We start from the raw sequence: 9,760 nt of genomic DNA, 5'->3' as shown, positions 1-9,760 counted from the left end.
CCATGTTCTGCCGGGACCATCGGCGGCGAGTGGGCAACGGCCCGCCGTCGCTGGGTGAGCGCCGATGTCCCGCCCTTTTTCTGACGGACCAATCGCCGGGCGCAGATCGCTTGACTGGCAGCGATAGCCACCAATCGCTGCGTAAAGGGGTGGGGGCCGGTCGCTCCTCTTACCACTGTGACTGACACAGCGCTATCACGCCTCCGGAGTGACTGATACTGCCAAAAACAGCCCCCTCACACCTCCTGCGTTACCGACACAACCACAGACCGCCCCGTGACACCCTCATGGGACGGGCACTGACAGGGACCAGCCTCTGTCCCAACCCCAGTGTGAATGACACAGTCACAGACCAGCCCGTCATCTCCAAAGCGTGACTGAAATCCTGAGATCGATCTCTGTTATTCCCCCAGAGCCGCTGATACAGCCCCAACGTGACGGACACTGGAGGGACCGCCCCTCAGTGTGATTGATCCAGGCATGGACCACCCCCATCACACCCTTCAGTGTGACTGACACAGGCAGAGACCACCCCCAGTGTCACTGAGGCAGGCAGGACCCACCCCATCACCCCCAGTGTGACAGACACAGGCAGAGCCCACCCCCATCACACCCCCAGTGTGACAGACACAGGCAGAGCCCACCCCCATCAAACCCCAGTGTGACTGACACAGGCGGGGACCAGCCTTGTTCCTCTCTGAGCATCACTGAGCCCTTTAGACAGGTGCCCATCACACACACCTGCCAGGTGCAACAGCCAGAGACCAGCCTCTGCTCCAGTCCGCAGCGTGACTGACACAGCGACCACCCTTGCGCCCAGACCCATCTCACTGCCATGTATCTGACAGAGACGAGCCCTGTACAACCCCTCCAGGCTCACTGACAGTGCTCCTTATCACTCCTGCAAGGCCAGAGAGACCAGCTCTGCATGCAGCCCTTCAGAGCGAATGACACGCAGCTGCAGCTAGACTGCCACCCAGGACAACCATCCCACTGGCACACCAGCCCAAACCTGATGGCAGAAGTACCCCACCTCTGCCCAACAGGGATCAGGCAACTGTCACAGCCTTTTATAGCCACAATGTCCCCTTCTGAAACAGTTGGTGGCACAGTTGCTCGGTCAGCCCATGGCCCTCATCACAGCCAAGAAAGCTAGAGAACAGCTGGGGTCACACCAGGCAGAAAGAGCAGAGTGTTCTTTAACACACATGTAATAACCCAGGATGGCTGGATGCACCATGGACACTCACCACCAGCAACCCCAGAAGCAGTTTTCCCCAGCAGGGTCAGCCACGTGCCACGATTTGTGCACAACCACCTGCACTACCCACAGAACGGAGAAATGACGCTGTGAGAGCACTGTGTGTATATGAGCAATCCCTTAAATATACTGGCTGAATGGGAGAAGCCTCCAGATCCAGGACTTTTTGCTAAATCAAATCAGGGGTATGATGCCTGTGCTATGCAGATGAGCTGTCATATTGTCTCCCACACAAGACCGTCTCCAAAGGAACCTACACCTACTGCAAATATCCTGCAGCATATGGACATTTATAGGTCAACCTGGAAAAAGTGAGAATAATGGCTGTCCAAAAAAAGCAGGAGCCCAAATAATTTTCCAGTGTTATTTTGGAAAATGCAGACGAGGAACAGGGTGAATTATGCATACCTGAGAGCCATTAGAAAATGTCAGATTGCCTCTAAAACACATTAGAAGGAAAAATGACTCCAGCTTTCTTGTGTAATAAAGGAATGCAGTAAGTAAATAAGATTCCCTAAGAAAAATCAGTACTGGAGTGGCTGTGAAAATATACTTTAACCGTCTGTTGTGGTGCGGATGGAGTCTGAGGCCTCACCCTAGAAGCCAGGAGCACCACAGGGCTGAAACTCAGACACCTTCACTGCAGGAACAACCATGATGTATAACCCAGGATCTCCTTTCATAACAATTTCCGAGCAAACCCAGAATGTTTGTTACCCTTCTCTATATGGAGCTAGAAAAAAAGAATAACTTCTGGTGCCAACTCTGTGAAAACAACACATGTGTCTTGACAGCATAGTGTTAGATGATTTAAAAATGAAGACTGATCAACAATGCAATATTCTGGGATATTCTGCAATATTGTGGGAGAAAGGGAGCTGGCAGCCCCCCCAGGTCTGTTTGCATTTCCAAATTCCCCTCTAGTGCATACCTGCTACACGCCCCAGTTGTATGCACCATCCTCAGCCTATTTTTCCCCAGCTTCAGCCTCTGAAAAGAGCTGAACTTCCCGTTGACTAATGTGTCTGCTGGAAAGCCGAGATTTCTATAATTAGCAGCAGAGAGAATTCGGGGAGGAAGGTGGATTTTCTGGGGGGGTAAATTTGGATGTCGCACATTTAAAAACAAAACGCTTTACTTAAACATCAGCACATCGGTTCATAATTGCGGAGCAGGGAAGAAGAGCACGTCAGCAGTTGGAGAAACATTGAATTTGCGGGGAAGCAACTGAAGCGTTTGCACAGAAGGGGGCAAATGGAGATAAGACAGGCTGTCTTCTGCTTGCATTCCGCTGTCAGGAAATTTGCACAGCAGAGATTTATCCTTTTTAAAGGAGCATGGAGGAGAAAAGGAAAGCTGTAGAAACACCTGCTTTCCCTTCTCTCCTGTCTGTAGGATCACAGGTTCATTGGGCCTGATGGTTTACACCAGGATAATCCCACTGGAATCTGCACATCCACTTGCAGGAGTGTGCTGAGATCCATTCTTACAAAGGTTGCAGTGTTCAAGGGGGAGAATCCCTCTGCCTTACGCTGTGAGGATGACCAAGGTGCCCATGTTTGCAAATTTTTATGAATGTCCTTCCCTAGAACAGTAGAATCATTAAGGCTGGAAAGACTGAAATCATCTAGTCCAACCACCAGCTCGCCACCTTGCCACTAAATCATGTCACTCGATGTGACACCTACTATTCTATGAACACCTCCAGCAGTGGTGACTACACCACCACCCTGTGCAGCCTGTTCCAATGCCTCACCAAAAGTGAGTCAAGACATACCAACTCCTCGGCCAGCTGTTGAGCCAAAAGTGGATGTTTTTTAAATTCCTGCTGTCTGCCATCTTCCATATAAGAGAAATTTGAAGTTGTAAGGGTCTAGGCACACTTGGGGCAGTAGAGAATCTTCTTCACAATACATTGCCTCCACTGAGCGAGAGGTGAATCTGTGCTGTCTCGTGTACAGGATGGGCATGGAAGTACTGGCAAGCTTTGTGCAGCATCACAGCTTTCCAGGCTGGATTGCTCCAGCGTAATGCCCTCATACTGCCCACAGCATGCTATCAACAGGACAAAGAGGACACCCAGCTATGTGTGAAATGCACAAGTGCCACAGCAAAACCCTTCTTACCCGTGAGGGGCTGAAGGTCTGGTTTGGTTTGTACTTGGCTGCCATCCCAACTTCAGGTAGAACAAACTCAGCACATCTCCTTATACCTGGGAGACAGCACAAAACACCCGAAATAAAGGCATCAATTCTCCATGTGGTGGGGAAGCAAGCCTAGCTTTTAAAACTGTCTGCAAGATGGGAGCAAATGAAGTCCTGAATGAGTGCACAAGGGAACAGAACATAATAAAAACGAGACAGGTAATCGCTGACAGATTATCTGGAGACACAGCCTAATACAAAACAAACCAGGAGAGATTGCTTAAAAATATCTGATAAGTGAAGCACTGCTCTGGTGCTGAGTGCAACAGTGTTCTTGACATCTTCATATTTGCTAACTGGAAACTTGCAATTATTCAGATTAAAAAAGCATCACTTACATGAATCCAAGTAGCATTCTTTGCATTATTTTATGCATCTGTCCTATACAGATGCCTCTGTGACTTTGCATGGAAAGAAAACCTTACTTGATGTAAAATAATCCACTTGCTGAGTAAAATTCAAGTTATCCAACATACTTTAGAGCTTTTTTCCATTTCAGGGAACTGAAACACAAGGTAATGAATCAGAAAACATCTAGAAAAGAGGTCAAAATGGTCAATCTTGCTCAGATGAAGAATCCACTGGTTATCTGCCCTAGATTTAATTAGTGAAAACCACAAGGACTGCCTAGCTCAGCGCAAAGTTTCTGACCTGAGCCAATTTCGTATTTGACAGGATGAAATACCACTTACTTAGAAGAACAAGCTACATAACATCTACTAAGCATTCATGAGCCATCGGAGGTGCAATGGCTGTGCAAAATCAGCCCCATTTGGACGAAATATATTTGAGAGATCCGACCAGCAGGGCACAGCCTGCAGGCACATTGCTTTCAGATACCAGGGCTTCCCCAGAGCACAGTTCTGCCTGCTGCGTCCTTTGGGGTGACTTCGAAACCAAAGGATCACGGGTAACGCAAAGCAGCCAACATAATCAAAGCCACTGTCATATGTAATAAGTTCCAGATTCCCAAACTGCTTATAAATACATGGTAGCCACATAAAAATTAATGACCCATTGATTGCAAACAGCAAACTACAAGGCAGAAACAGCTTTGTTGATGTATCTATTTGCCATTCTCTGCCCATCTTCACACTAAAAATGTTTCTGGTTACGGTTACTGTTAATTGCTTTTTATCTCAGCAGCAGAGCTAAGAGGTTTCAGCTGAGATGGAGTTTCACTCTCTTAGGCAATTACACAACCATCCAGATGCACAGAAAATCCCTGCTTTGTAATCCTGGCAAGGCAGAGTGCAGCAAGGTGTCTCAGGCCTGAAGAGAGGCTTCTGATGTAGAAAAAACACATCTGGTTGACCAAGGAAGCATCCGGGGAGGAAAAAACTGAATTACTCCTCCTCATGCTTCATCTGCCACAGCTCGCGGGTTAAGAACCCAGCCACGGTTGCCTGAATTTTAGCTCATCAACAGCAAGACACATGGTATTTTCAGACACACCACGTCTTCCAAAGACATTCCTCCTAAGGAGGGCTTCCTCGTGTGGTGTCATTATCTCCGACAGATTTGCTTTGGAAATTTCCTCTCGAGGCTCCTCCAAGCTGACAAGTGAATTCTCTGCATCGGAAATATTTGTTCAGAGGCTGCCAGGCTCATCAGTCACTTCCCGGAGGAGGAGGCGGTCCGGGGGGGATTCTGCTCTTCCCGCTCCTATTGCCCCTGTAAAATGGCTTCGTTGAGTCAACCATGTGCCTGGGCCACTTGTCTCCCCTGCCAGCAGCCACCCACTGACACAAGGAAGGTTATTTTAGTCCTATTTGGGCAGAAGGGAAGAACAAAGGACCTCCCAGCATAGGACAGCTCGACACACACCTTTGGCCTGATGGTAATTCTTCATGAACTGTAGACGTGATTTATGACATCTCCGTAGAGCATCACAGGTGGACAAGGAGAGGATGACCCAATCTCAGGAGGGTGGGTGGCCAAAGGCCTCTGACAGCTCCTGATCTACTTAACGAAAAGCTCCTTCTTACAGTTCTGATTGCTTCTTCATCAGTCATTGTTAACGAAGCACTCAGGTACCTTATCTCTGAATGGCAAGATTCCTCGTGTACCCATAAATCAGCCTCTCTCCAGCAAGAAAGCTCCATTTTCACCTCGCTAGCTCTTTCTGAAAGCAAAGGCTCCTCCACATGAAAGAAAAAAAACCCTTCCCATTTTCCTTCTCAGACATGCCATGCTACTCTCTTCCCTTTCATATGTTATTTGTTATTTTTCATACTGCGTTCGCCAATTATTGAAGTGATTTTGCTTAGACAGAGACAAGCAGAGCACAGTGTAGCTTCTTCCTCTTGCTTTTTCATCTCTTGTGATTTTGTCATACGAGTGGAAATTTCATTTGTTCTCTTTGAAAGATGGCTGAGGACCCATTTGTCATGATTATTCCACTTTTAAGCTTGTGCTGCTCTGCTACACAGCTGAAACCAGGCAAACCAGTGGTGAACATAACAGGTTATGAGAAAAACTGTTGTCAGCTCTTCCTGCTACCAAAGGTACCGTGCTGGATTTTCAGCCTTTCCACTGCTGCTGCGTCTATGGTTTCTAAAGCCAAAAAGATGAAGATTCATTAATTAACAAAAGAAGCTGGCAGATAATTTCATGATTAAGGCACTGGAGTGGGACCTGGGAAAAGTGGGTTGATTTCCCAGTCCTGGGTTGGTTGCTATGTGATCTTATTCAAGTCAGCGCGTGGAGATAAATGCTCAACGTTGGCATTGCCTGCTCCCCATCGGCTCCAAGTGCTGTGGGTAGGGGCTGCTGCACATGATTTTTCTCATTATTAACAGCTGAAGTCTCTCCGTTCCGCTGGGAGGCAAAGGGAGATAACCCCCAAACTCTCCTTGCATTTCTTGTTACTCAACCGGCCTTCCTTCGAGGTTGTCATTTTTTCCAGAATCTCCCGTGATTGACTAAATAACTGCTTTTAATGTGTTGGGTTTTTTTTTTTTCTTTTTTTCCCCTTTCTTCTGTTTCCTAGTGAATGCCTTTACCTTCTGTCTGTTGCAAATGTGAACGGTTTTAATTAGGTGCTGTTGAAATGTCTTTTGCAGCTTGGCATCCTGTTCAATTTCGCTCCTCTCGTTCTCTTTGCAGTTCTGTTCCTTCCCACATTGCTTATGTTTTCTTGTTTGTGGACTCTTCTTTATATGCATAACTCAATCGTGCTGCACTTCAATTTCATCTCTAATAAGCATAAATAGGGAAGAGGACAGATAAAGCCAATCTCTCCAGATGCTCCTCAAATATTCCTCTTTTCCTATGGCATATCCTTCTAATGTTTGAGGGCTTCCAGCGGGACTCAAGCACAAAACACCTCAGCCACTCAGCTCAATGGATTTGTTGTGCTTTCAATTATCTTCTTAAATGACATCATTTTTTTTTCCCTACAACTTCACAGAACGTACTAAGCCTTTGAGTAAGGTCCTTAAAAACAGGGAATTTCTCAACTAACTTGTCAAAGAACCATTAAAGCCATTCCTTCATCCCTTCCCATTGCTGTTCTGGAGTTGATGAGCCCTGGAATTCTGGTTTTGCCAACCCTTAAATGAGGTCTGGGAGGGTGGATCCTGGCTCCATACCTTCTGGTCACTCAGATGCATTGCACACACCTGAGCTCCCCACGTTGGCCCTGCCTTCCCACCAGGTGCTCAATCACTGCTTCAGGCCATGAGTGTTTCTGCTACATCTACTTACATTCAGATTGTCTGGGGAAGTCAGTAATTTCTACTAAGCTGTACTCTGCATTCACTTCCAGGTTTATAAGAGCAGACAGAGTTTCACTTTTTTACTTCCTGACCTCCAGCAGCAATACTGCAAAAAACATAAGAAGCAGGGATGGAGTGAAGTGTGACAGTCTGGCAGCTCACCTCTCCAGCACTAGGACACAGTCAACTCCACGCCAACCCACCCCAGATGGAGGTGCTCCACACAAAAAACTTTTGGAGCCTCTCACACAAGCTGTTCTAGCATGTATGCTAAACCTTTCGTGACCACGTTTCCTTTCCTCACCCCATTGTGTTCCTACTGCATATGCTCTGCTATCATGCAAGCCTACAGCATCTTCTCCCACCCAAAGCATGTGCAGCGGATGTGAATTTAAAAGCATGCAGTCTGCTACCAGATCTCCCTGCTTACAGTCTTTTATTCTCCTCTATGATTGCTGGCTTCAGCCAATCCTTTTAGCAGAGAAGCAGCAGGAAACATGCCCTCTGAGCAGCCTATGTTGGGGCTGAAGTCAGCTCCCCCAAGAAAAAGACATCTGAAGAGCCAGGATTAGCATGCTCCGGACTGTAAGAAAGGGCATGGTAAGATGAATTTTATGATAAGTGATAAACACAGAGCCAATCTTGAACACACTTTGTCCTAATGTTGGCACTGGTCAAAAGACAAAGAACACTGCTTGGCTTTAGAGTGTCCACACCACCCTTGGAGGTGCTCTGAGGAGGGTTTATCCTGTCCTTGGGAAGCACGCATATCTTCATGGAAGCCCCAGCATAGCTGGTCAGTGAGAGCTTCTGTTCTAATGCTTCCCAGCACAGGCGAGTCTGTCTTTTCTACTTTGTCTCATCAAAGGAAATGAGGACACACAGCATCCCCAGTGAACAGCACCTCATTCCTCCAGTGCTCCCAGCTCCCTCCCCAGGGGATGCCTGTTGGATTTCATTCCCTTCAGCTCTTAAGCACTTTTTGGAAAAGCAGCAGCCAAGCACTGCAAGCTTAGAGATCCATCCTAGGCTGACTGTAAAAAGGAAATGGGGTAACAAGTGATATTTTAGCTGCAGCAATGAAATCCATGTCCTAAAATTCAATTCTTTTGGCTGTATTTCTTAGGAGGATAAGAAAGCCTTAATCTGACCTGTGGCTTGGGTCCTTATTTCACATGTCCTTTCTGCTGCAGGTGCCAAGACACCAGATGTGGCTCGGGGGATGTGGTAGTTGAGGCAGGAGCAGAAGGCTTTGTGAAACACCTCTCTGCACAGCTTCCTGCTCAACTTTTCAAGCACAGCGTTGAGGTGACTTCCAGCATCACCAGGCACATTGTTTACCTGGAGCCACCTCTGACACACTGCAGGTTGCTCATGCTTAAATGAAATAAGAGAAGCCCTGGATAACTTGGTTCTGACAGGTGCCATGACATTTTCTTTCTACTAGAGGAAACCTCAAAGACATTCATGCTTGATGAGGTCTGACTGTTTCCATGGTTCACGTTTACAAAGGAAATAGGTAAAAATACCCACAACTGGAGGGGAAGAAAAGGAAGCCTTTGTTCTGCAAGTAGTGAAAACCCTTGCTTTAAGAATTAAGGCAGTTAGAATTAGTGGTTGCTTTTCCGAGTCCTGGCCAAACAGCTGCTGTTTGACGTTTGTGAGCAAAGTCACCGTACAAAGAGGATGTGTTTGGAAGCAGAGTAGAGCTGCATGCAGGAGGAGAAAACACATGGCTCCTTCCAGCCTGGATTGTGTCACGTACTGCATGTCTGGGTGGTAGAGCTGAAAGCATCACATCTGACATGCTCGCTGGCTGTGGGAAGGCAGCTGGGGCAAGGCAGGTCATAGAGTCAGAATAAGGTTGAACGAGATCACTGAGATCATCAAGTCCAACCATCAGCCCATCCCCACCACACCTACCTAGCATGCCTCTCAGCGCCTCAACCACACAGTTCTTAAACACCTCCAGGGATGGTGTTGCAGAGAGCTGCCAGAAAAATTGGTTGTGTTAATGCCAGTGGCAGGCTCAGCCTGAGCAATTTTGTGGTCAACTCCTGCAAAGGAAAGCTCGAAAGAGGATGCTGGGCAATGTGCACTTAGTTTTCCCTGATCCTAGGTCAAATCAAAAGCTTGTGGTAGATCTGCACAGCATCACTGTTCCGTTTGCATCAGTGGAGATGCAAAGAGCAAGTTCTAATCTGTTGAAATGACAGGCTGCCTAGAGAAGTTGTGGGTGCCCCATCTCTGGATGTATTCAAGGCCAGGTCAGATGGTGCTCTGGACAGTGTCATCTGGTGGGTGATCTAGTGGGTGGCAACCCTGTCCAACACAGGAGGTTGGAACTGGGTGATCTTTGAGGTCCCTTCCAACCCAAGCTGTTCTATGATTCTAAGGAAGTCAGCCCCAACAGGAGAAGGCAGTTAGCTGTGCCAACATAATGGCAAGGAATCCTTATGGGTGAAGATGACTTGGAGAGATGAATCCAGGGTGGTGCTGGAGATTAAGTGCATGCCACTCAGCTAATGAAAGCTCAGCCTGTGTTTCCAGAGGGGCTTTCAGCAGCATCAGCAATC

The sequence above is a fragment of the Centrocercus urophasianus genome, unplaced genomic scaffold (genome assembly GCF_019232065.1).
Source record: "Centrocercus urophasianus isolate 14NV4802_14NV808 unplaced genomic scaffold, USGS_Curo_1.0 seq_18, whole genome shotgun sequence".
In the NCBI taxonomy this organism is placed as follows: domain Eukaryota; kingdom Metazoa; phylum Chordata; class Aves; order Galliformes; family Phasianidae; genus Centrocercus; species Centrocercus urophasianus.
This window is presented reverse-complemented; position numbering follows the sequence as displayed.